The sequence below is a fragment of the Oncorhynchus gorbuscha genome, linkage group LG07 (assembly GCF_021184085.1).
Source record: "Oncorhynchus gorbuscha isolate QuinsamMale2020 ecotype Even-year linkage group LG07, OgorEven_v1.0, whole genome shotgun sequence".
NCBI classification, from domain to species: domain Eukaryota; kingdom Metazoa; phylum Chordata; class Actinopteri; order Salmoniformes; family Salmonidae; genus Oncorhynchus; species Oncorhynchus gorbuscha.
The window spans coordinates 34,072,710-34,093,665 of record NC_060179.1 but is presented as its reverse complement, the minus strand read 5'-3'; the positions used below and the strand labels follow the sequence as shown (position 1 = coordinate 34,093,665).

At 45.2% G+C, this 20,956-nt stretch overlaps 1 pseudogene; it reads left to right on the top strand.

The window, feature by feature from the left end:
• The window catches only part of LOC124038985, a 120,326-nt pseudogene that overhangs the window by 8,482 nt on the left and 90,888 nt on the right, over positions 1 to 20,956 (top strand).

Genomic DNA, 20,956 nt, shown 5'->3' with positions numbered 1-20,956 from the left:
GCAGGTGAGCCTTGGGGTGGTGCGATTCCTGTTTGGGGAGTGTGTGGACGGAGACACTCTCTGGGGCCCCAGGGGACGGGGTCTGGTTCAGCGGCCCAGACAGAGGCTTGTTTCCGGGGGGAGAGGACCTTGAATGACCCCCTCATGCTTCAGCAGTAGCTTGCAGCCAGCGAGCCTTCCATCCCTAGACTGTTACTAAAGGTATTAAAGAAGAGGGAATATGTTTGGAGATCTCCTGATTCCAGCTCTGCACTACAGTGGAAAAACCCTCTCAACACTCAGCTCCTAGCCTTTCACCTCCAGACATATTAAACAGTTTTGTCCAATTGGCTCAGGCTCTGCCTGCTCGTGACACTATTCCACAAGTGCCTAATTCACATTGTAGAGCCAAACTGAGCCCAGCCAAGCTGTATTGGGCTGGCCTGGTTACGCCTCCACAATAGTTGCTGGAACCATGATGTAAAGGACGATGTGAAAAGAAAATATATGGGCAAGAACAGTATGCTTTGGGTCGGCCCTATAGTGTGAGGCAAAAGACGTTTCACATTATAGGGAAAACTGTTTAGATACTGTTTAGACTTATATTGTCTCAGAAGCCCACACTTCTAAGATACCATTCCAAAGCCCGGGAAAGTTCTCAGAAAGACAATAAAAAATGATAGAGTATGGCAGAGTAGATGGAAAGTGCTGACGCTGCGTCAAAACCAGAGACGTTGTGTGTAAAAAAAAAAATGCATCAGATATTTACATTTTACATTTAAGTCATTTAGCAGACGCTCTTATCCAGAGCGACTTACAAATTGGTGCATTCACCTTATGACATCCAGTGGAACAGTCACTTTACAATAGTGCATCTAAATCTTAAAGGGGGGGGGGTGAGAGGGAATATCCTAGGTATTCCTTAAAGAGGTGGGGTTTCAGGTGTCTCCGGAAGGTGGTGATTGACTCCGCTGTCCTGGCGTCGTGAGGGAGTTTGTTCCACCATTGGGGGGCCAGAGCAGCGAACAGTTTTGACTGGGCTGAGCGGGAGCTGTACTTCCTCAGTGGTAGGGAGGCGAGCAGGCCAGAGGTGGATGAACGCAGTGCCCTTGTTTGGGTGTAGGGCCTGATCAGAGCCTGGAGGTACTGAGGTGCCGTTCCCCTCACAGCTCCGTGGGCAAGCACCATAGTCTTGTAGCGGATGCGAGCTTCAACTGGAAGCCAGTGGAGAGAACGGAGGAGCGGGGTGACGTGAGAGAACTTGGGAAGGTTGAACACCAGTCGGGCTGCGGCGTTCTGGATGAGTTGAAGGGGTTTAATGGCACAGGCAGGGAGCCCAGCCAACAGCGAGTTGCAGTAATCCAGACGGGAGATGACAAGTGCCTGGATTAGGACCTGCGCCGCTTCCTGTGTGAGGCAGGGTCGTACTCTGCGGATGTTGTAGAGCATGAACCTACAGGAACGGGCCACCGCCTTGATGTTGGTTGAGAACGACAGGGTGTTGTCCAGGATCACACCAAGGTTCTTAGCGCTCTGGGAGGAGGACACAATGGAGTTGTCAACCGTGATGGCGAGATCATGGAACGGGCAGTCCTTCCCCAGGAGGAAGAGCAGCTCCGTCTTGCCGAGGTTCAGCTTGAGGTGGTGATCCGTCATCCACACTGATATGTCTGCCAGACATGCAGAGATACGATTCGCCACCTGGTCATCAGAAGGGGGAAAGGAAAAGATTAGTTGTATGTCGTCTGCATAGCAATGATAGGAGAGACCATGTGAGGTTATGACAGAGCCAAGTGACTTGGTGTATAGCGAGAATAGGAGAGGGCCTAGAACAGAGCCCTGGGGGACACCAGTGGTGAGAGCGCGTGGTGAGGAGACAGATTCTCGCCACGCCACCTGGTAGGAGCGACCTGTCAGGTAGGACGCAATCCAAGCGTGGGCCGCGCCGGAGATGCCCAACTCGGAGAGGGTGGAGAGGAGGATCTGATGGTTCACAGTATCGAAGGCAGCCGATAGATCTAGAAGGATGAGAGCAGAGGAGAGAGAGTTAGCTTTAGCAGTGCGGAGCGCCTCCGTGATACAGAGGAGAGCAGTCTCAGTTGAATGACTAGTCTTGAAACCTGACTGATTTGGATCAAGAAGGTCATTCAGAGAGAGATAGCGGGAGAGTTGGCCAAGGACGGCACGTTCAAGAGTTTTGGAGAGAAAAGAAAGAAGGGATACTGGTCTGTAATTGTTGACATCGGAGGGATCGAGTGTAGGTTTTTTCAGAAGGGGTGCAACTCTCGCTCTCTTGAAGACGGAAGGGACGTAGCCAGCGGTCAGGGATGAGTTGATGAGCGAGGTGAGGTAAGGGAGAAGGTCTCCGGAAATGGTCTGGAGAAGAGGGGAGGGGATAGGGTCAAGCGGGCAGGTTGTTGGGCGGCCGGCCGTCACAAGACGCGAGATTTCATCTGGAGAGGGAGGGGAGAAAGAGGTCAGAGCACAGGGTAGGGCAGTGTGAGCAGAACCAGCGGTGTCGTTTCACTTAGCAAACGAGGATCGGATGTCGTTGACCTTCTTTTCAAAATGGTTGACGAAGTCGTCTGCAGAGAGGGAGGAGGAGGGGGGAGGATTCAGGAGGGAGGAGAAGGTGGCAAAGAGCTTCCTAGGGTTAGAGGCAGATGCTTGGAATTTAGCGTGGTAGAAAGTGGCTTTAGCAGCAGAGACAGAGGAGGAAAATGTAGAGAGGAGGGAGTGAAAGGATGCCAGGTCCGCAGGGAGGCGAGTTTTCCTCCATTTCCGCTCGGCTGCCCGGAGCCCTGTTCTGTGAGCTCGCAATGAGTCATCGAGCCACGGAGCGGGAGGGGAGGACCGAGCCGGCCTGGAGGATAGGGGACATAGAGAGTCAAAGGATGCAGAGAGGGTGGAGAGGAGGGTTGAGGAGGCAGAATCAGGAGATAGGTTGGAGAAGGTTTGAGCGGAGGGAAGAGATGATAGGATGGAAGAGGAGAGAGTAGCGGGGGAGAGAGAGCGAAGGTTGGGACGGCGCGATACCATCCGAGTAGGGGCAGTGTGGGAGGTGTTGGATGAGAGCGGGAAAAGGATACAAGGTAGTTGGAGGGGAGTTGCAATGAGGTTAGTGGAAGAACAGCATCTAGTAAAGATGAGGTCGAGCATATTGCCTGCCTTGTGAGTAGGGGGGAAGGTGAGAGGGTGAGGTCAAAAGAGGAGAGGAGTGGAAAGAAGGAGGCAGAGAGGAATGAGTCAAAGGTAGACGTGGGGAGGTTAAAGTCGCCCAGAACTGTGAGAGGTGAGCCGTCCTCAGGAAAGGAGCTTATCAAGGCATCAAGCTCATTGATGAACTCTCCGAGGGAACCTGGAGGGCGATAAATGATAAGGATGTTAAGCTTGAAAGGGCTGGTAACTGTGACAGCATGGAATTCAAAGGAGGCGATAGACAGATGGGTAAGGGGAGAAAGAGAGAATGACCACTTGGGAGAGATGAGGATCCCGGTGCCACCACCCCGCTGACCAGAAGCTCTCGGGGTGTGCGAGAACACGTGGGCGGACGAAGAGAGAGCAGTAGGAGTAGCAGTGTTGTCTGTGGTGATCCATGTTTCCGTTAGTGCCAAGAAGTCGAGGGACTGGAGGGAGGCATAGGCTGAGATGAACTCTGCCTTGTTGACCGCAGATCGGCAGTTCCAGAGGCTACCGGAGACCTGGAACTCCACGTGGGTCGTGCGCGCTGGGACCACCAGATTAGGTTGGCCGCGGCCACGCGGTGTGGAGCGTTTGTATGGTCTGTGCAGAGAGGAGAGAACAGGGATAAACAGACACATAGTTGACAGGCTACAGAAGAGGCTACGCTAATGCAAAGGAGATTGGAATGACAAGTGGACTACACGTCTCGAATGTTCAGAAAGTTAAGCTACGTAGCAAGAATCTTATTGACTAAAATGATTCAAATGATACAGTACTGCTGAAGTAGGCTAGCTGGCAGTGGGTGCGTTGTTGACACTACACTAATCAAGTCATTCCGTTGAGTGTAATAGTTTCTGCAGTGCTGCTATTCGGGGGCTAGCTGGCTAGCTAGTAGTGTTGTTTACGTTACGTTGCGTTAAAAGAACGACAATAGCTGGCTAGCTAACCTAGAAAATCGCTCTAGACTACACAATTATCTTTGATACAAAGACGGCTATGTAGCTAGCTATGTAGCTAGCTACGATCAAACAAATCAAACCGTTGTACTGTAATGAAATTAAATGAAAATGTGATACTACCTGTGAATGCAACCGGGTTGTTGAGTTCTATTCAGTAGACGTTGGCTAGCGTTGGCTAGCTGTTGGCGAGCTAGCAGGGTCTCCTACGTTAAGGACGACAAATAGCTGGCTAGCTAACCTCGGTAAATTAAGATAATCGCTCTAAGACCACACACTCTAAACCTAAACAACACAATTATCTTGGAACGAAGATACGAAGACAGCAAAGACAGCTATGTAGCTAGCTAACACTACACTAATCAAGTCGTTCAGTTGAGTGTAATAGTTTTTCCAGTGCAGCTAATCAGTGGACGTTAGCTAGCTGGCTAGTGAAGACTACGTTAGGACGGCGAGATACGATAAGATAGATTTCCATTGGAAAGGTCAGTGTTCTGTTTGTTATGATTCGGGAAAAGTAATTCTACTCTATGTGAAACGTCCCTGAGTTTAATGTGAGAACACTGGCAGGTTTAACCCTGTTGTGTGGTTTTAATTAAGCCGTCTTATTGTTATGAGCTATGCTGGAGCACACCGTTGAATGGTGCAAAACAAACAACTCCATTCCAATCTTGTGCATCAGATTCTCAAACATAAGGCTCCATTCCAAGATTGTGTGTTGGATGCTACAAAACTAACGGCTCCATTCCAATATTGTGCGTCGACCACATTGCTCTCCCTGAGTGCTGAGTGCTTCTTCCAACAGGCCTTAGTTGATGGGCCCGGAGTTTGGAAGTGTGTACACTTGTTGGTGCGGTCATCATCTGGCTTATTTTGGAACCTACCGCCGACTGTGCTCTCTGGCATTTTGAGGGAGTCAATAATTGAACACCCCTGACCTCATCCCAAAAAAGACACTCTGTTTTGTTAACCCCCCCCCAAAAGAAAAAGGAGAAAGGAAAGCATTCGTTCCACATTTTGTTTTCTCTCTCTCGCTTTCCCTTTCTTTATTTCTCTCCCTCTTTACAAATCTCTCTCGCTCTCCCGCCGCCCCGATTTTCATTTTGGAGCAACTCAACTGGAGCAACTTTTGGAGCAACTTTCGGTGCAATTTAGCTGGATGCACTGTAGAATCAGTGATGCGTGCATCCAACCCCATTTCTGACATGGTGCCTCCTTAAAAATAGCTTTTTGTCAGGGCAATGCGAGAATCTCTCTCCTTTTTTGTTATTATTTTTTTTAACAAAAGAGACGTCCCTTGCAATACTATTTATACTTCATCTCTCAATTTAACGTAGGAGGGTCTGTGCAAAAAGCCTTTTGTCTTTATGACACTGCTACTGGGGTTAAATTGTTGTATAAAACATTTGTCATGCCATTTTCTGTCTGTTATGATTCATAAAAAGCAATGCTACTCTGTGAGCAATACTACTCTATCTTTGAAGAACTCATGTTGAACCCGCGGGATGTAGTTTGGGGGTGCTGCGATTTTTCGCCAACGGACAAATATTGGTCTTTTAATACAGGACTAGTAGCTCTTTTTTTGGTATATATACAGTACTAGTCAAACGTTTGGACACACCTACTCATTCAAGGGTTTTTCTTTATTTCTACTATTTTCTACATTGTAGAATAATAGTGAAGACATCAAAACTTTAAAATAACACATATGGAATCATGTAGTAACCAAAAAAGTGTTGAACAAATCAAAATATATTTTATATTTGAGATTCATCAAAGTAGCCACCCTTTGCCTTAATGACAGCTTTGCACACTCTTGGCATTCTCTCAACCAGCTTCACTGGGAATGCTTTTCCAACAGTCTTGAAGGAGTTCCCACATATGCTGAGCACTTGTTGGCTGCTTTTCCTTCACTCTTCAGCCCTACTCATCCCAAACCGTCTCAATTGGGTTGAACTCGGGTGATTGTGGAGGCCAGGTCATCTGATGTAGCCCCCTACTTCCCGCGGCTATGGTTGAAACCCTCATTGTTTATGTTAACTTTGGAAATTGGTCAATCGTAATAGGTGAGTGTGTTGCTGTTGTGATTAATACTATATAATGTTTAATATTCCTTGTTTTTTGTGTGTTTGTATTTATTATTGCTTCCCATTAGCTGCTGCCAGAGTCTATTTTGGACTTGGAAACTGTGACGAGACCCCTGGTGGCATGTCTTGTGGGGTATGCATGGGTGTCTGAGCTGTGCACTAGTCACTTTAACAGACAGCTTGGTACTTCCAACATGTCAATCCCTCTCACTAAGACAAGTGGTGATGCAGTCATCCGAAAAGGTGTCAAAGTTATATATAAAAGTTATGCCAACAGAGCTACAGTAATCCTTTAGCCAGATGTGTAATGCCAGAAGCTTGCTAAATCTTTTGCAGCCGCGTCCCAGCTACAGCACAGGGCCTGAAATAATCTGCTGTTGTTTGGAGTCTTTCAGAGCTAGAATCAGTTCTTTAAAATCCCATTTCAGCAGTTCTGAGCTAGCCCTCCTAATGCCGTTTTGACCCCACATGAACTACGATAACATCAGGACACAGTAGCTGTCATAGAACGGTAGGAAGCAGCCTTGTAATTTCCTGCACTCGTGCTCAAGGATAGCACAGGGTCTTTGACCCGGGAACCAAGATTTCTCATCATAGAGCTGCCAATGATGACAGTTGGTGAAATGGTCGAGAAGGTCCGGTTCTTTTTCCGCCTACAGGGGTTTATAGTAGTCCCCTCGAGGACCGATGGTATCTATCTTCGATGGTAGCTATCTTCGTTAGCTTGATGGCTAGCAGCTTAGCTTGCTAGCTAAAGTTACCAAGTGGGTCAAGCAGGCTTTAAACCGTCTGTTAAGCGGGATTCCCGGAACAAGAAATAGCAGTCCTAGCTGTAAAAAGATAACTGTTGTGTCTTAATGTGCTCTAACAGATAGGTGTACACGTAACATGTTCTTGTATCCACTGAAAACGGCATTTTTTCATAAAGGAAGCACACAAAAGCTTCACTTCCTGTTTACATCTGGTAAATAAAAAGGTGCTATCAGAATGGGATTCATATTTTCCAGTTTCGATACCGGGAATAGTTATATTTATCCTAAGAGTCCCGAGAAATACCGCAAGTGCCCATTTTAAAGCGCTTAAAACCATTTCAGAGCAAATTAAATTTAGATTTAGTAATGATAGAGTAAGTATCATTGATCACCAATTACATTGTTGTGAATTGCAAAAAAGCCTGTTCATGAATTCCAAGCATTATCATGTTCCTCTATTAATTCAGTGTATTTCAGCAGTGGGCTGTCTCAAAACAGAGTGCGCTCAGGATGCACAGAGCGCACCCAGAATATAGAATTGCCGACTCATACAAACTGTGTAATAGCAGTCAAATTACAAAAAGTCAAATGACTAAAATTCCCTAAGCTTGCTAGATAACCTCCTTCAATGAATGACAGAATACCTCCTATATTTGTCAAAATCGAGTTGCTGATTATACAGATAGCTGATCGGCTCATGAATAATGAGGAGATGATGACAATACACTGAACAAAAATATAAACCAAACAAGCTTCAATGCCTTGCAACACTCCTTCCGAGGCCTCCAACTGCTTTTTAATGCAAGTAAGAGCATGCAAGTAAAGTGCATGCTCTTCAACCGATTGCTGCCCGCCTGACTAGCATCACTACTCTGGATGGTTCTGACTTAGAATATGTGGACAACCACAAATACCTAGGTGTCTGGTTAGACTGTAAACTCTCCTTCCAGACTCACATTAAGTATCTCCAATCCAAAAATTGAATCTAGAATCGGCTTCCTATTTTGCAAAAAAGCCTCCTTCACTCATACTGCCAAACATACCCTCGTAAAACTGACTATCCTACCGATCCTTGACTTCGGGGACGTCATCTATAAAATGGCCTCCGACACTCTACTCAGCAAACTGTATGCAGTCTATCACCGTGCCATCTGTTATATCACCAAAGCCCCATATACTACCCCACCACAGCGACCAGGACGCTCTCGTTGGATCGCCCTCACTACATATTCGTCGCCAAACCCACTGGCTCCAGGTCATCTATAAGTCTATGCTAGGTAAAGCCCCGCCTTATCTCTGCTCACTGGTCACCATAGCAACACCCACCCTTAGCACGCACTCCAGCAGGTATATTTCACTGTTCATCCCCAAAGCCAACACCAACACATGGCTGCACCATACCCAGTCATGTGAAAACCATAGATTAGGGCCGAATGAATTTATTTAAATTGACTGATTTCCTTCTATGAACTGTAACTTAGTAAAATCTTTGAAATTGTTGCATCTTGCGTTTATATTTTTTGTTCAGTATAGTTTAAATATCAAGGTATCTCAATGGGGACCAATTCTGTTATACAAATATCCATATCTACTCTCAAACCGTTTGTTGACCACACGTTATCTACCCAAGCTCTCATATGGGAAGCAAATACGAGATAGCACAGAGAAGCAGGGGATATCTTGACATGCATAGGCAAGAGACGTGATTTGATTATGCAACCGATATACAGTATTACAGAATAAAGTTATGAGTTTTCATGCGAGTAAGGATTTTGGGTTTCAGTGGGATTGGGACTGGATAGAAAAATAGCCAAGTGTAACGCTAAATTAGTGAATAGGTGTGGAGTCAGGCGCAGAGAGCAAGGGATACGGGAAAAAACATGCTTTAATGTCCAGAAAAAATCAGAAGAACAAAAATAGGCAAAATCAAGTGAAAAATAAAAAGGACAGCGAGAAACCCGAAATGCAAACACTAGCTACTCTAACACATACAGACGAACAAGCCCGCACAAACAGAAGCGGGCTGAACTAACTTAAATAACCCCACCCTAACAACCAAACAAGAAACAGGTGAAACCAATTAGACAAAACCAAACGAACACAGAACAATGGATCGGTGGCAGCTAGTAGACCGGCGACGACGACCGCCGAGCGCCACCCGAACCAGAAGGGGAGTCACCCTCGGTAATATTCGTGACACCAAGGCTCAAGGATAGGAGGAGATAACAATTCAGAGGCACGAGGAGAAATGGAAACAGACTTCAGGTCTATGACAGAGATGCATATGTAGTGAATTTTGCATAGACCTATCAAATTTGTCTGAACACTCACAATGACAGCTCTTGGAGACACATTATATAATCTGTAGGGATTTCCTGTAGGGTTTATTAACTGCATTTGGGTCGCTTGTGTAGTTCGGCAGTGTCAACTATATGTGTGCTTTGAATTTATGCAGACTTTGTGTGAAGTATATACGCTCGGCTAAAGGCTTCCATGCGACAACCTGTTTGTATAATGTGCTATTACATTTTTTTTGCTAATCGTATGCTGCTCGCGTTGCGTTTTTTGTTGAATTGCATTAGTGCCGACATTGGGGAGAAATGTTGTAATTTCCCGGGTTTTGTCATAAAATAATTCTGGGAAATGTTCCCGGGACAGGCTCTATTATCCAATCAAACCCACACACAGTGTTTTAAATTGTACCAGCAATGCAACTTGGTGTTTTTAACAACTATTGTTGTCAAACATGATTGACTTGATTATGTTTTAAGTATAGTTGTGATTATTTTTCTTCTCACACTATTAAAGTTTTTTAATCTTTGAAACCCAGAAGCCTTGTTCATCAGGACACACCATGGCAAAAGGTTTTAAAGAGCATTGCCACGCAAAACGAAAACCAGCATTTCTTATTAGACACGTTCAAATATTATGTCCGCATTTTTGTCGTTCTGGAACACAGATTCTTTGTGTTCTACTGTTGACTATCTTCATATGGCTGTTTGTACGTAGAATTGACAGCTGGTTGCAGTGGGAAATATCATCTGTTCCATTGACTGTAATTGGGATTGTTTATGGCTCTGTAGACCCTGTTCATTCCACCTGCAACGCTCTCACTGGGAAAATAAATAGGCATGCAAAACTGGGGTGACACATTATGTCGCTATGAACTCCATCTCTAGAGCCATCAGCATGTCTGGGAGGGAGCACCCCGTCCACTTTTTAGGGATACGGCTAATTCAACCTAGCTTTCTTTTCCGCTGAAAACCGGATGTGGGAACTCCACTCAGGCGTCTTTTTACGCCTGCTGCGTTAGGATGGGGTGGGTGTGTGTGTGTGTGTCTGTGTCATTTTAATGGGACCAGTCCACACTGGAGCGGAGAGTGATTGCATATCAATGGAAGTGTCCCTCTGCCCTTGGGCTCTGTTGCCATGCTCTTGACATTAATGCATGGGAGAGGCTTTTTATTCAATGACTTTGTCAAACTACACACACACAAACCACGTGCCCACATATGCACACACAGACCCACACCTGCATTCTCTCCTTTAAGTCTCTATCCCAAGTTCCCTCTCTCATTCTTCCCCTCTTCACTGCAGGGACTTTGTTAACCGCACCCTGCCACTCTCATTCCCTCTCTCTAACACACACACACACACACACACACACACACATGCATACAGACACCCACACTCTTACACACTAGCTCCTCATTCTCACTCTCTCAACTCTGTCTCTCTCCCTCTCCCTCTCCCCCCATTTCTTCACTGCGGCAGATCAGTGTGCCTCCCGTTTCCAAGGCAACTCCTCATTCAGTCCCCTCACACACACCCACCCTCACACACTCACACATGCAGGCACTCCCCCTTTCTCTTTGGAGCAGTGAGACAATAAGAAAAAGCTGGCAGAGTGAGAGCGAGAGAGGAAAAGAGAGATAGAATTAAACATGTAGCAGGGGTCTCTCTCCAGACGGGACCAGCAGCCGGGATGCCAGCGGGGGTGGAGTGGGGGGGGTGAGGTGGTTATTTATTTGTCTCTCAAGCGTGACCAGCCATATGCGTAACGTGGACGAAGCGTGCCACAGGCTTGGGGTTAAGGGACGGATCAAAGGAGGAGGGATGGATGGATGAAGTAAGGGAGGGGGAGATGGGGTCTCCAGTCTCCATTAGTGCTGGCTTAGTTATTCATTAGAGCGCCGGTGTGTAATCCCCTCATTCGCATCTATTCCACAGGGAGCTGAAGGGGGGACAAGGGTGTGTGTGGTGGAAGGGGTGTGCTACTGAGGGTCTCCCCAGATACCGGCCACAGCATATGGGACCCGGTGTTAATGACGGCACACGTCCCTCCCCCCTCCGCCTCAGGTTAGTCACGCCCCGGAGGGCACGAAAGGTCTTCTGTTGTGGAGGGGGAGGCACCGCCAATGTGATTAAAACCGTGTTCGGGTGACAATTAACGGCCCTTCAAGTCCCCGTGCCAGAGGGCCCAAGGGCTCAAGGGATAGCAGAGGGGCGTGGGGCGTGTGGATAGGCTGGTCGGATCGAGGTTGGTTCAGGTGGCACCTTCAGTCTTAATGCCTCCCTCCCCTTTCCACATCCTTTTTTTCTGAATAAATCATGTGCACATTCTGACCCCACCCCCTCTCGATGTCTCCACCCACATTACACCTTCTTCTGTCAGATCGGGGATTTTATTTCCCTTCGTTGACGGTTTACTCAATTCCCCCCCCTGACTGTCTACCCGCGCCCATCTTTTTAAAAAAAATATTAAAGCCAGTTCCCCCTTGTTGGAGAAGGATGCATGGATAAAGGTGAGGGGAAATAAAGCGCTGCTGATGAGTGATTAGGATGGGAAAAGATGTAGATAGAGGTAGAGCCCAAGCAAGGATCGATTAAAAACAATACATATTAACAGTCAGTGATTGGTATCTCTACTGAGAGACAAAGATGGAGACGGCAGTACACAAAGAGAATATCTGTAGACTGTAATGGAGAGAGAGATACAGAGAGGGAAAAGAGAGACTGGAGACAAGAAGCAACCAGTCAACACTGTGACCCCTTATGTTTTGTTAAGGTGGCAACTCCTCCCACTCTCTGGCCCTTAACCCCAAAGCAATTGGCACGTGGCCCCTCCCCCTCCTCTAGCCCCAGTCCCAGTGGTCCCACTGGAGGCAATCACTGGTGGGACAGGATGGAGACAGCTGGTCCACACACACGCGCGCACACACACCAGCTACAACTCCCTGTCCCCTGGGTTTGCAGGGGCCAGAACGAACATTTGTTTGTGCAGCGTTCCATTTCAGCCAGCTTGCAGAGGCAGGGGCCAAATAGACCCAGACATTTAAGGAGAAAAATACTAACAGAGAGAGCAAGATGGATAGAGAGAGGGAGAGAGGTTGTCATTGAGAGGGCAAAATGGAGGTAAAAGCAGGAGAGTCATTGTGGCCTAGTTAAAACACCGGCTTGATGCAGTGGCTTAGGCCCCCTATTGCTCAACATGTTATATATATATATATATTCACTGATATGCTCATTATGCGTGTATATGCATAATTGCGTGAAAGATGATCCCGAGGTGGAGGTCTATGTATCTTTGATGCAAACTTTTCTTATTTCTTAGTGTGGAATAATTTGCTATTGTTATTCATATCCTGCTCCTTTGTCCTGTAAATACAGAACCCTTATGCCAGATACCTTACAATTCCTGCCCTTGTCCAGTTTAGATTTTCATCCTTCTGAGTTGCTATTGATTCAGTCTTTATCCATTTGTTTTGCCATTTTGAGAAGACAAAAGGCACAAAATGGGAGAGAACATTTTTGAACCAAGTAAAATTGATAAACATTGATTTAATTTTGCCACGGTATGCCTTGATGATTTCAAAAGGTTTCAATAGGCCTTGTTTTTAGTCAGAACAGCCTTAGTTCAACCAATGATGCGCAGAAGCTACTGAAGTGGAGTGGACTTTGGACAGCAGTAATTCAGCTTTAAAAGGTCATACCTTATATGTTATATTCTTATAATTTGTAAAACAAAAATGAACACCTTTTTTTACGCCTTTTCGTGATATCCAATTGGTAGTTACAGTCTTCTCTCATTGCTGCAACTCCCGTATGGACTCGGGAGAGGCGAAGGTCGAGAGCCGTGCCTCCTCCGAAACACGACCCTGCCAAGCCGCACTGCTTCTTGACACAACGCTCGCTTAACACAGAAGCCAGCCGCACCAATGTGTCGGAGGAAACACCGTACACCTGGCAACCGTGTCAGAGTGCATTGTGCCTGGCCCGCCACAGGAGTCACTAGAGCGCGATGAGACAAGGGACAACCCGGCCGGCCAAACCCTCCCCTAACCCGGACGACTCTGGGCCAATTGTGCACCGCCTCATGTGTCTCCCGGTTGCGGCCAGCTGCAATACATAGCTAGCACTGCGATGCAGTGCCTCAGACTGCTGCACCACTCGGGAGGCCCCCATATATTATATTCCCCCATATATTATAGCTTGTCCAAAGCTCAAAGAGCTTATATTTTCTTGTGAACTCAAACGTAACATCATCCAACGTTTTTAGTCTGTTTGAGAGGTAGTCCATGGTCATGAGCTGGGATAGTGTGTCATAATATCTACTAGAAGTTTGGAGCAATGTTGTCTTTATCTACAGTGAGCGTTCATTAAATGGTCTGTCTGCTTTGTCTGTGTATGAGAGAGAGCGAGATATTTTGTGTGTGTGTGTGTGTGTGTGTGTGTGTGTGTGTGTGTGTGTGTGTGTGTGTGTGTGTGTGTGTGTGTGTGTGTGTGTGTGTGTGTGTGTGTGTGTGTGTGTGTGTGCAGGCCCTTCGCTGACTCAGCAATCAATGGAGTAAGATATGCGATGTGAGACGCATCGTAAACGCGGGCCGGGGAAGGAAGGATGGCGTCTGGCACCTCGCCAGCATGGGGAAATCGACAGACAAGGAACAAAGCACTCTGGAAAAGGAGACAAGCTCTATGCTTGTAAAAAGTCATTCGTAGAAACAGGGTCTATCAGTCCCGAGTCTCCGCTCAGCAAACATATACTAGTGGTTTGAAACTGGAGTCAGTGAGCCAGGTAAACACTGCTTGAAATGTGTTGGTGAGGAAAGGTGGAGAACAGGAAGGGAGGGAGGGAGGGGGAGAGTCTATAGAAGACACTGACGGTGAGAAGACACCGTGTGCTACAGCATGGTAGCATGTGTCGCATCACCTGTCATTCACACTGCTACCCCTGCTTCGAACTGTGAAGGTGATGTGTGTGTGTGTGTGTGTCTGTGCGCGCGTGTCTGTGTGTGAGTGAAAGCGTGTGTGTTTTACTAACACAGATGTTTATTCTCTACGAGATAGGAATGCAAGCTAATGAAGATATACATGAGTGCAGCAATTATATTTAATGAGCGCACGCCACTTGTGCATTGCGGTTTTACCGAGGTGGCATAAGAGATGTGCGGGGGCCTCGAAAGCCAGTTTCGCCAAACGATGCTGTTGCGGTTGTCATGGCATTATTAATCGATCAGCTTATTTTTGTTAATTTGTTTCGCCTGCGATGCGGCGACGGGGGGAGCCGTCTGCGTGGGAGCGTGAGAGACGAGAATGCTAATTATAACACAAGTGGCGAGCAAAGGCGGAGAAGGAACAGACGAGTGGCAACACCACAGCAACTCTACCTTTCCCTTAGTCATGTCGGGCTACAGGCCCGTGGCAGCTTGTTCCTTTGTCCAGGCTCTCGCTAATGAGCGGGGATATGGGATAAGAGCCGTCACTGTGTTAATCCGCTTCAGGAGCTTTGGAAAAAAAGCCTTTTCTGCAGGGAAATGTGCTGTACCACCGAGTCTGCAGCAGCAGCTGCGCGAACACAGCCATTGACATTTGTTTCAAGCCCAGGTGGGGGCAAAGACCGATAGATGATATGGAGAGAGAATTCAATGGTACAGGGATGAACTGTGCCCCGGCGGCCAAAACAGTGTGGATGTTGTCTCCAATATGGATGTTGTCATGGTTGTAGTCTGGTTATCAAACCAGATAACGTAAAAAATATGACATCTTTCCCTATTGTCAGAAACAATAAGGTTACCTGGTGTAACAGAGACAATTTGGTTGTCATCTGGTAATGTCTTCTCAACCAGAAAACCAGAAAATTATGTCAAGACATCATGTGCCAAATTGTGCCTGCTGGATGCAAAATAGCTTGAGGCTGAGCTGGTTATCAAAGCCCATCAAGCTGAAATTCTTCCACCAAACATTATGTCGCTTTGTGCCCAGATAAACAATGTAGCCCTGAGGGGGCATCGAATGGGCATTTATGGAGTAAAAGCACGTGTACAGTGCATTCGGATATTATTCAGACCCCTTGACTTTTTCCACTTTGTTACTTTATAGCCTTATTCTATAATTGATTAAATTGTTTTTTCCCCCCTCAAACTATACACAACGCCCCATAATGACAAAGCAAAAACAAATGTATTAAAAATAATAAACTGAAATATCACATTTTACATAAGTATTCACACTCTTTACTTAGTACTTTGGCAGCAATTACAGCCTCAAGTTTTCTTGGGTATGACGCTACAAGCTTGGCACACCTGTATTTGGGGAGTTTCTCCCATTCTTCTCTGCAGATCCTCTCAAGCTCTGTCAGGTTGGATGGGGAGCATTTCTGCACAGCTATTTTCAGGTCTCTCCAGAGATGTTAGATCGGGTTCAAGTCTGGGTTCTTACTGGGCCACTCAAGGACATTCAGAGACTTGTCCAGAAGCCACTGCTGCATTGTCTTGGCTGTGTGCTTTGGGTCGTTGTCCTGTTGGAAGGTGAACCTTCGCCCCAGTCTGAGTGCTCTGGAGCAGATCAAGGATGTCTCTGTACTTTGCTCTGTTAATCTTTCCCCCGATTCAGACTCGTCTCCCAGTCCCTGCCGCTGAAAAACATCCCCACAGCATGATGCTGCCACCACTATGCTTCATCATAGGGATGGTGCCAGGTTTCCTACAGACTTGGCATTCAGGCCAAATAGTTTGTGTCATCAGACCAGAGAATCTTACTTCCATGGTCTGAGAGTCCTTTAGGTGCCTTTTGGCAAACCCGAAGTGGGTTGTCATGTGCTTTTTACTGAGGAGTGGCTTCCGTCTGGCATATCTTCCATAAAGGCCTGATTGGTGGAGTGCTGCGGAGATGATTGCTCAGTTCGGCCAGCTCTAGGAAGAGTCTTGGTGGTTCCAAAACTTCTTACATTTAAGAATGATGGTGGCCACTGTGTTCTTGTTGACCTTCAATGGTGTAGAAATGTTTTGGTACCCTTCCCCAGATCTGTGCGTCGACACAATGCTGTCTTGGAGCTCTACAGACAATTCATTCGATCTCATGGCTTGGTTGTTGCTCTGACATGCACTGTCAACTGTTGGACCTTATATATACAGGTGTGTGCCTTTCCAAATCATGCCAAATCAATTGAATTTACCACAGGTGGACTCCAATCAAGTTCCAGAAACATCTCAAGGATGATCAATGGAAACAGGATGCACCTGAACTCAATTTCGAGTCTCATAGCAAAGGGCCTGAATTAAAAAAAACATGTCAATACATTTGCAAACATTTCTAAAAACCCGTTTTCCCTTAGTCATTTTGTGGTATTGTGTGTAGATTGATGAGGACATTGTTTTCTTTAATCACTTTTGGAACAAGGCTGTAACGTAACAAAATGTAGAAAAGGGGAATGGTTCTGAATACTTTCCAACTGCACTGTATGTAGAGATATTGACATACAGTATATGATAACATGTCCCCTCTTGCCCTCCAATCCTGTCCCACCAAAACCTCAAACACAATGAATGCAGAGCGAGAGAGACTGACTACCTTTTTCAGTTCTTTCACATCAGCAGCACAGATGAAAGGATAAAGTCAAGGAGAGTTAGGTACTTTAGATTGTTGAGTTACACACTAGTTCTTTCCTTCCCCGCTGGCTCATCTCAGACTATTCCAGAAAAATCAATCCCTCGACCTTGTTAAACCACTTGTTAAATGTGTGGGTGTTGTGGTGATCAGAATGGTGCAGGAAGTATTCAGATAAATAATATTGGTAATTACTAGCATGAATTATTGATCTATGTAGCAGTGGTTGAAATGTCCCTTCAACATTTACTTGGTAGTTTTACAACCCACCTCTCCAAGCACCACCAATGCAGCCCGAATGGCTCCCAGATAGATAGTTGTTGTTCCAAACACATCATAATGATGTATTGTACAGTGAATCTCTCCAATCTGAATCAATCCTATTTCAGAGGTAACCCGTGGGAGTAGCCTTATGCTAATGCAGATTCGAGGCCATGTCGTCATGGTTACACGTCAGCTTGCTACAGGTTATAAACGCAGATGCTTCTAGAGTACAGCTACTCTAGTAAGTTACAATGTTGATTCTATGTTAGCTCATGCTTGCAAAATGTGTATGTTTTGGATATAAAAGGATTAGATTTGTACTAATAATAGGGTTTTTTCTTCAGCCAGTAAGTACACATTTGAGGAACGTAGTTTTACTCGACGTTAAAGGCAGCACCTTCCACCTTGGTAAAGAACGGTTTTGAACTCTACATTTCCCTCATGGTTTTGTTTGCGTGTTCATATCATTTGCTATGATGGGAGAGAAAATAGCTCTTAATGCAACTGACTTTCCAATGTGCCTGGATCTCTCGCTCTCAACTCTGTTGTATAATCATGCAATCCATTGATGGGTTTAAATTAAGCAAGTCTGCGTATTTATGACACAGGACTATTTAAATGTTTGGGAAATTGGGTAAATCAATCATCTTTATCGTGGAAAATGTTTTGGAAGCAAATTACAACTTCATATACTGCAGATCAGCAATGCAAGTAGTCCATGGTAGAGCAAGTCATTTAACCATGTCTTTTTATAGCCCTGGCAACAAGCAGTGCTATATTTTGCTAGGTTTATTTAGCGTTATTATATGCATGGTTGTAGAAGTGCAGTAGCTCACTTTCTTATGATGAAAACGACTCAAAGGGTTCAAAAAGCATTTGGATGCATACCACACAAATCAATTATGGACGCACAATTCTGTGTCATCCTTCATATAAGGTGTATTCCATAATAGGCCTTTATGTCACTTAGCTCCTCACTATTATAAGGACACTTGAACAAATACAATTTAAAAAATTGACTTTATTCTCAAAATATGTCAACTTTATTCAAGTATTTTGTCTCGATCTCAAAGAATGAACATATTAATCAAAAACACTTTTGGTTCCTATACTCTTCCGTGTAAAACAGGAGCAGTGTTTGTGATGATGAAATAATCAGGGATTGATTACAGTGGTTGAAATGAATGTAGGTCGAATGCAAATTTGCAGGAACAAGTTGACCTCGAGCTTCAAATGTATATTTCAACAGAAGTTTAATTAAATTACATAATTTAATTAGCAATCTGTTAATTAGCCTATTTTGGGGAGACAGAGAAGAAGGCAGACATAAACATGGAGGGAGAGATTAGTTTGTGAGGTTTCTGTGAGAAAGACAAAGGGGATCGATATTGTGGAGGAGAGGATTGGATTGGACAGGGGAAGATAATCTCACAACAACACCAACTTTACAGGATGACTATCTCTAACTAAAGAAAGGGTTAGCATTGGGAGTTATTCAGTCATTCCATTAGGAGAAAAATCCCCAAGGAAATGTTATTCAATGCCAAATATATGGTTAAAATCAGCGTTGGTTCCCATTTTAAAGTTCCATTTCTTTTAAATCTGGATTTCTCCATTCTTGAAATGGAATTGATCCCAGTCCCAGCAACTATTATATGTTAATTCACAACCTTTGGAAAGTTGCTTCCTAAGATCCTTCATGATCTCCACCAAAGTGATGTAAGGATACTCTTACGGCAGTGCTAGATATTATGCCAAAGCTAATGGTAAGAGGTTAAAGGGTAGTTCAATTTCATTATAACATTTGTAGGTATCGGAATACATACAAATTGCAGGGTAATTGCAGAGGAAACCGTTTTTACACCAAAGTAACTGAATATAAGAGAAACATACCAGATTTGGGGACTCAACTTTGTGGCAGCACGTGGGGGATGTGTGCTGCCACAGACCAGAGGGATATCCTACGAAGCAAGCTAGATCTACAAGGGTTTTCTAACGCTTAACAGCTTCTGTTAGCGTCACATTCCGGCTCAGGCTTTATCCGTACTATGATGGGGGATATTGCTCATCCGCCTGCCGCTTACTCGAGCAGGCTTGTAAACCGAGCGTGCATGTCGCACATGGCTCGTCGAAACACCCAACTCTTCGTTGAGACTATGCTGAACCATTAATCCATGGGTGAGAAATTTTACAAATGCAGCAGGCTGTGACGTGAAAGAGGCTTTTAGAAGTGTCGACATTTTTATTGCTTATCAATAATGTCGTCTTTGGTGTCTTTGATTAAGTCACACGAAGTGTTACATTACTGAATGTGATATTTCAACAACAACAAAAAGTTGACAAAAAATACCATTTAGTTACTAAATTATTTAATCAGTCGTCCTCAAATTAAGGGATGATGACGCAATCTTTGCAAAAGGGAGGGAATCTGAATTCATTGGTCCTCAACGCGCAGCTCAGTCATTTCATTCAGGGTAAGTGGAGCTGCCAGCCACACCCTTAAAGAGTTCACGAGTCAGCTGTGTACACTTTACAAGCCAACAGGCATGTTCCAGGCTGACTACATGACTTAAGGTGCTGGTGAGGGAGTGGATATGATGACGCTACCCCTCACCGCACCACCGCACTCCAACAGAAAGGGGGTTCAACCACAGGGGGTTGGTGGCACCTTATTTGGGGAGGATGGGCTTGTAGTAATGGCTGGAGTGGAGTAGGTGGAATGGTATCAAATACATCAAACACATGGTTTGATGCCATTCCATTTGCTCCGTTCCACTCATGATTATGAGCCGTCCTCTCATCAGCAGACTCCACTGGGATCAACACTCATCAATATCTCTGTTTTTAGTGTGTTCAGTGACGGGTCTTTTTCCTTACACTGAAACACTTTCCTCATTAACTGATTAACTTAGCTTTACATTGGATAAAGAGCCTGGCTTGTCTAGTTTGCCAGTAAAATGTGTGCTGATAGAAAATACTGCAGTGGAGTAATAGCACCCTTTTCACTTCTGCATAAAACAAAGGGAACCTGCATACTGTATCAATATCCTGAGTAAATGTACACTACAACCTCAAATATACAAAGATGGCAAAATAATTTGACGTGAAGTCAACCAGAGACTTTATGCCCCTTCCCAAAAGGAAATGAAGTCAGAACTCCAAATTGGATTGTCAGACATATTTTTCTGGCTGCATATGAATCTATTTGTGAATTTACTTCCTGATGTGAAGAAGTAGCAAGGGAGTGATGATGAACATGTCACTGTGAGTGTGTGGGCCCTGCGTCCCCTGGCAGCTGCAGACTGGGGACCCAACAGTCATCCACGATCAGCCATGTTAAGCTAATTGAGACGTTGGGTTAATAATTAAGCCATTACAAGCTAATTTCACTGAATGTTTAAAGGCATAGTTTACCCAAATGATCAATTTGGTTGGTAAACGCTCAAGTTAGCGGCTAGTGACAGTGGCTACGTTAACATACCGGAAGGTGGAATGGTGGATTGCACTCTGTCCTTTTCCACAGAATAACAAAGTGAGGAAACAAATATGGAATTTTGTAATTTTGATGAAGGATAGTAATAAATAGGAGTTTCACAACCGTCTTTGGTTCGAAAGGTGGCCGACCCTGGTCAGTGACCTCTTGAACCGACATTTGACAAAGCTCCTTGTTCAGGTGGATTTATTTAGTACATTTTTATTTGCATGTGCTAGGAAAAAAAAACACTGTTTGCGTATACATCGAAGAATCAGATATGCAGCGCTGAAAGGCACATTTAATTTGAAAAGGATTAGAGGTAAATGGCAGGGGAGTGAAGAGAGGAAGTTTCCTAAACTGGAACTCGACACAGCT